The sequence below is a fragment of the Colobus angolensis genome, unplaced genomic scaffold, assembly GCF_000951035.1.
Source record: "Colobus angolensis palliatus isolate OR3802 unplaced genomic scaffold, Cang.pa_1.0 Scaffold181, whole genome shotgun sequence".
NCBI classification, from domain to species: Eukaryota; Metazoa; Chordata; class Mammalia; order Primates; family Cercopithecidae; genus Colobus; species Colobus angolensis.
Window position 1 is genome coordinate 1,747,366 of NW_012114944.1, and position 6,668 is coordinate 1,754,033.

Below are 6,668 nucleotides of genomic sequence, written 5' to 3' on the forward strand. Positions count from 1 at the left end.
TTTCTTTCTTTCTTTCTTTCTTTCTTTCTTTCTTTCTTTCTTTCTTTCTTTCTTTCTTTCTTTCTTTCTTTATGAAGTTTCATTCTTGTTGCCCAGCCTGGAGTGCATTGGCACCATCTTGGCTCACCGCAACCTCACCTCCCAGGTCCAAGCGATTCTCCTGCCTCAGCCTCCTGAGTACCTGGGATTACAGCTGTGAGCCACCATGCCCAGCCTCATGAGTTTGGGAGAGGACATTTCAACATGAGTTTTGGAGAGGACATTCAAACCACAGCAGTTACCTTCACCTGGATTTGAGTCCAGCTCAAGCATGGTGACCTTGGGCAGGTCCTTCAGGCGGAAGGACTTGAGGCTCTCTGAGCCACAGTTGTTTTGACTTGAAAGTGGGAATCCTGGCCGGGCTCGGTGGCTCACTTTGGGAGGCCAAGACGGGCAGATCATGAGGTCAGGAGATCAAGACCATCCTGGCTAACACGGTGAAACCTCATCTCCACTAAAAATGCAAAAAAATTATCCAGGCGTGGTGGTGGGTGCTGTGGTCCCAGCTACTCGGGAGGCTGAGAATGGCCTGAACCCAGGAGGTGGAGCTTGCAGTGAGCCGAGTGCACCACTGCACTCCAGCCTGGGTGACAGATGCGTCTCAAAAAAAAAAGAAAGTGGGAATCCTAACAGTGCCCACTTGAAGGCTTGTTGTAGAGTGAACATCACATAGTTTGAAGCCTGAAACTGTCTGAGTAGCGGTGGTTCCCTTGCCCCTCTGAATCTTCCAGGCTGGGGCCCTCTGCTCCTCAGAAGAGCAGACTGAGCAGCTGAGAAAGGGGCAGGTGGCTTCCTTTGTGAGATGCAAGGCTGCAGCAGGCTGAGTCTGGGGGCAACCCAGGTCTGCTGATGAGCTGGGAGAACTGGGTGGCCTTCTTCCCCACCCCCGCTGCCCTGGGAGGCTGGCCTCTGGACAGCCTGGGAGTAGGTCCTGCTGTGCCTCCCTTCCTTCCTCAGGGAGGCCTAGCCCCCTCAGCCTGCGGCTCTGCACACTCACCCTGCCCCCAGGGCCACACCTCACTGGAAGCCAAAGTCTGAGCACATTTCTCAGGGGTCTGGGCTGGCCAATGGGTCCCGACTGGGCTCTCTGCTACCCTCTGTGGCCAGCTGCTCATATCCTTTGTATGGGAGCATCAGCTTCCAGTCATCAGACAAAAGCCCAGGCAGGGCCTGGTGAAAGCCACACTGGGCCTTGCTTGCTGTGCGTCATCAGAAAATGTTCTCCCTGTCTGGGCTTCAGTTTCTATATCTGTATAATGGGCTTCCAGCATGTGCCCTGCCCCACCCCTCACCAAGCACAGACCAGAGGTAGGGCCCCCTCAAAGAGGAGAGAGTCGGTCAGATGATCTCTATTCAAACCCAGTTCTTCTGCTCCTTACCAGCTGTGTGACCGTGGGCAAGTCCCTCCACTGCTCTGAGCCTCAGTTTCTTCATCTGTAAATTGGGAGTCCTAAAATCAACTTCACTGGCCTTTGTGGGGATTAAACAAACTCTTGTGTGTGGAGTGCCTGGCACGGATCACTCACTCACTCAGCGCAGGTTCCCTTCCCTTGGGGTCGCTCTCCACCTCCTTACGCCCTGATCTGGCCTCATCTTCCACTGTGCATCTCAGCTGCTGTGGCTTCTCCTCCCTTTAGCGATGCCCATGCCCTCCAGCCTCTAGGCCTTTGCTCACCGTTTGTTCTGCCAGGAATGCCTTTTCTACCTCTCGCATTCCTACCATTCCAAAGCATATTGTCTTCATTGCTCAGCTCAAATGCTGCCTTCTCCAGGAAGGCTCTCTGAGAAGCTCTGTGCCAGCAGACAAAAACACTGATACAGGGGCATCAGAAGGGGCATCTCTCTGCCCACATCTCTCTACCTTCTGCCAGGATCAGACTCAAACATGGACATTTTTCTCCCCCACCTCGCAGTACACAAAAGTGCCCACTAGGTGGTGATAGAATGACGAAGTCCCCGTGGGGATGGGCGATAAGGGAGGCCAACAAGGCAACCCCTGCACCACTCGTTCGTTTATTTAAAGAGCATTGACTGAGCACCTGCGTGGTGCCAGACTGTGGGGCAACCCAGCAGCAAGGCCCGACTCTCAAGGAGCTTATGTTCTAGTTTGGGGAGGCTGCCCTGGCGGAGACACAAAAACAAGGAAATAAAGAAAGCAGGAAAAACGCGGGACAGAGATGAAGGTTACACAGAAAATGCTGGCCTGGCATCACTTGAGGCCAGGAGTTCGAGACCAGCCTGGCCAACATGGTGAAACCCCATCTCTACAAAAAGTACAAAAATTAGCCAGGCCTGGTGGTGTGCACTGGTAGTCCCAGCTATTTGGGAGGCTGAGGTGGGAGGATCCCTTGAGACTGGGAGGCAGGGGTTGCAGTGAGCTGAGATTTCACCACAGCACTCCAGCCTGGGTGACAGAGTGAGACCCCTGTCCAAAAGAAAAAAGAAAAAAAGGAAGGAAAGGAAAGGAAAGGAGGAAGGGAGGAAGGGAGGAAGGAAGGAAGGGGGAAGGAAGGAAGGAAGGAAGGAAGGAAGGAAGGAAGGAAGGAAGGAAGGAAGGAAGGAAAAAAAAAAAAAATTCCGGGCCCCTGAGTGCATCCAGCCTTCTGACTGAGCATTTTTTCAGTGCAGAGCCACACTTTGAACCTGAGAGACCGACTAAGCTGGATGATTCTCAAAGTGCGGTCTGTGGACCAGCAACAGTAGCAGCACCCAGGAACTCAAAGGAAATGCAGGTTCTCTGGCCTCTGCCGAACGCACTGAATCAGAATCTGCATTTCAACAAGATCCCCAGGTAATTCCTTTTCAAGTTAAAGTGAGAAGCTCTGCCCAAGTCCAGAGGCTTAGGGACAAATGACACCCACAAGCCAAATCTGGCCACCTAGTTTTGTATGAATCCCATGCTAAGAATGAGTCCTGCTCAGAAAAAAGAAAGAAAGAAAGAAAGAAAAATCTAGAGAATATTTTGTGATAAATAAAAGACATGCAAATTCAAATTTTAATGGCCATAAACAAAGTTTTATTGGAACCCGGCTGCACCCTTTGTTTTTGTATTGTCTATGGCTGCTCTTGTGCCAGAATGGTGGCGTTAAGGAGTGGCAACAAAGCCAGTATGGGCCACAGTGTTAAAATATTGACTCCCCGGCCCTTTGAAGAAAAAGTCTGCTAGTCCCTGCTCTAGTGCATCTTCCTTACACTTTATGAATGAAGAATCAGGGCCCCGGGGGAGAGGGACAGTATCTTGTTCAAGGCATCATGGGAGCTCGGCATTCTGTACATGCTCAGCGTCCTGTTTCCACAGGCTCAGGCCTTAAGAGACTGAAACCCCCACTTTTTCTGTGTCTTGGGTTGGCCCAGGGTGGAAACCCAGGTTCCAGGCTGTGAGGAAGTCCAGGACACACAGAGAGGTCAGGTGTAGGTGTTCAGGCTAACAGCACAGCCGGGGGCCCAGCTGACAGCCAGCGTCAGTGACCAGAGGTATGAGTGAGGAAGCCTTCCGATGACTCCAGGCCAACTCCTATGTGACTACAGCTACAACTGCACAAAAGAGCCTGAACGAGAACCACTGGCTGAGCCCAGTCAACCCTGGAACCGGAAGAGATGATAATGCCATCCAGCCTTGAGACTTGTTTGGAGGGTGACGGGGCCAAGAATGACACCCACCGCCCCAGAGGCTGGGGGACTGGCAGGTATGTCTTAGGGTTCGGGGGGGGGATTGAAGGTCATCCCGAGGAGGGTCCTTTTTGAGTGTGTTAAGATGTCTGTGTCCGTGTGGACGAGCTGTCAGAATGGGCTGGGGGATGTAGTCAGGGACCACTCCCATTCCCAGGGCCTGGGCGTCCTGACCATCCATGCTAGGTCTGTTCCATGTTGGCCACACTGTTCCAGGCAGGTGCCTTTGGTCACACAGACTGGTCTCTGAGCCTGGTCTGATGTGTGTACTCTCAGGAGCCTGGACGGGGCAGTCTCAATCCAAAAATGACCTCTTCAATACTTGGTGCGGTTCCTATACGAAATGCCCAATATTATGAGCCACCCAGGCCTGGGTCAGCTGCTGACTGGCTAGAGGAAGTGCATGGGACCATGTGAGGCCACGGCAGCCCCAGGGTTTGCAGTCAGAGGGACCTGCGTCTGAATCCTGGCTCCCCCGCTTACAAGCTGTTTCACCTTGGTGAGGTCAGATCATCTTTCTAAGCTTCAGTTTCTTTAGCCACACGATGGGTATAACACTTACCCTTGAGGGTTATTGCAACTGTCAAACAAGGCAGCGTTTGCCTGGGCTCTGGGCCATGCTAGACATTCATCAGGCACTTAAGCTATGGGGGAGAGAAGTGAGGGGCTCAGGCTCTGGAGCCAGTGGGTTTAAACTCCACTCTACCACTAACAAGATGTTATTAAAACCTACTGCGTGCCTCAGTTTCCTCATCTGTAACATGGGGATAATAATAGTACCTGCCTCCTGGCTTGTGGAGAGGAAGTGCTATATATAGTGCTTACAACAGCACAACACATATATATGGGTACTTCACAAACACAAATCCATTCAAGGAAACCAACCCTGGGTGCCCTGGGATGGCCGTTGGTCAGAGACACAGAAGCTGAAGCCAGCTTAGGAGAAGCGGAGGGGCCCAGGCCTGCCCTTGGCTCTGCTGACCTCACTTCTGTTCCAGGGCTGTTCAGTTACCTGCTCCTAGGCCTGGGAGGCCCAGTGGACAACAGAGTGACTTCTTCTTCACTGATTTGATCTGAATCCATTCTGCTCCGTGAGGGCCCAGATGAGGGAACTGGCATGATATTCACAGAGAGGCGACATCACCCGCTGAAGATCACACAGCAAGTCCCTGGGCCACCTGAATCCTGGCCCCAGCTCCACCCTGCTACCCCCTCTCTTAAGTAACACATTAATAAGCATCTTACCCTCAGACCATGATCTGTGCTGCCTGGCTGGGGAGCATTTCTGAAACACATCAAACATTGACAAAAGGAGGTGTTTTCCTGTCCTCAGGCCAGGCCCTTTGGCCTCTGTTAACCAGTGAGTGTCCTCTGTTAATCCTGAGCCCAGCTGCTCCCACACATAAGGACAAACAAGGGCACTGGGCACAGGAGAAACCTGTCCACCAGGGCCAGGAGGGGACACGGAAGGTTAGTGGGTCCCCTCCCCCAAAGCAATGCACACAGCTGGGGCTCAATAAATGCTACTGGGTGGTAGGAACGGAACCAGCTGAGGGCACAGGAAGAGGGATCTGCTAAGCAGAGGAGGCCTGACCTGGGCTTCATTGGGTAAAACCAGTCATCATAATAAGTAGCTGGCATTTTGGGAGCTCTTAGTAAGTTCCAGACACTGCCCTGAGCACTGAACATGGTCACTCACTAATGTTTCCATGTTTCACCATCAGTAGGGTGCGTATGTTGCTCTCCCCAGTCTACAAACAGGAAGCTGAAGGCAAGAGCGATGAAGTCATTTGCTTAAGTCACACTATTACCAAAAGGCCGAGCTTGGATTCACACCCAGCATCCTGGCTCCAGACCCAAGCTCTCAACCACCATGCAAGCCTGTGGGAGTGGGAGGGGTGAAATGTAAGAGTGAGGGGTGACTTCTAGGTATTGGCTTGGGGTGGCTGTCCCTTTGATGGATATGTGGGAGGGGCGCAGGTGTCAGGTAGGGTACTGGGGAGAAGGTGGATGAATTGGGTTGGCAGGTGTTGAGTTCCAGATGCCTGGGGATGCTCAGGTGGAGGAGGCAGGAGAGAGGCGGCTTATGGCGCTGAGGCTGGGTGAAGGGAGCTGGAGCTGCTCACTCCAGACTCATCAGTGTAGAAGTGCAGCCTGGGAGACACTTGAGCAATGAAGGGGCAAAGCCACAGCTAAGGCAGGGGAATTGATATTTAGTGTGCAAGGACTCAAAATGACAGCAAGAAGTGTTTTGCAGACCATTATTATTATTATTATTATTGAGATAGAGTCTCACTCTGTTGCCCAGGCTGGAGTGCAGTGGTGCAATCATAGCTTATTGTAACCTTGAACTCCTGAGCTGAAGTGATCCTCCTGCCTCAGCCTTCTGGGACTCAGCCACCACAACCAGCCAATTTTTAGATTTTTCTGTAGGGACGGGGGGCGGGGGTGGGCCTCCCTATATTGTCCATGATGGTCTTGAACTCCTGATCTCAATTAGTCCTCCGGCCTTAGCCTCCCAAAGTGCTGGGATCACAGGAATCAGTCACCACATCTGGCCAAGTGCTATTTTTATTTATTTATTTCATTTCATTTCATTTATTTATTTTTGAGACAGAGGTTTGTTGTTGTTGTTGTTGTTGTTGTTTTTGAGATGGAGTCTCGCTCTGTCACCCAGGTTGGAGTGAAGTCGTGTGATCTCGGCTCACTGCAACTTCCACCTCCTGGGTTCAAGTGATTCTCCTGCCTCAGCCTCCTGAATAGTTTGGATTACAGGTACCTGCCACCACGCCCGGCTAATTTTTTTGTGTTTTTAATACAGATGGGGTTTCACCATGTTGCCCAGGCTGGTCTCGAACTCCTAAGCTCAGGTGATCCACCCGCCTCAGCCTCCCAAAGTGCTGGGATTACAGGCATGAGCCACTGTGCCTGGCCAAGTGCTATTTTTATTATTATAAATA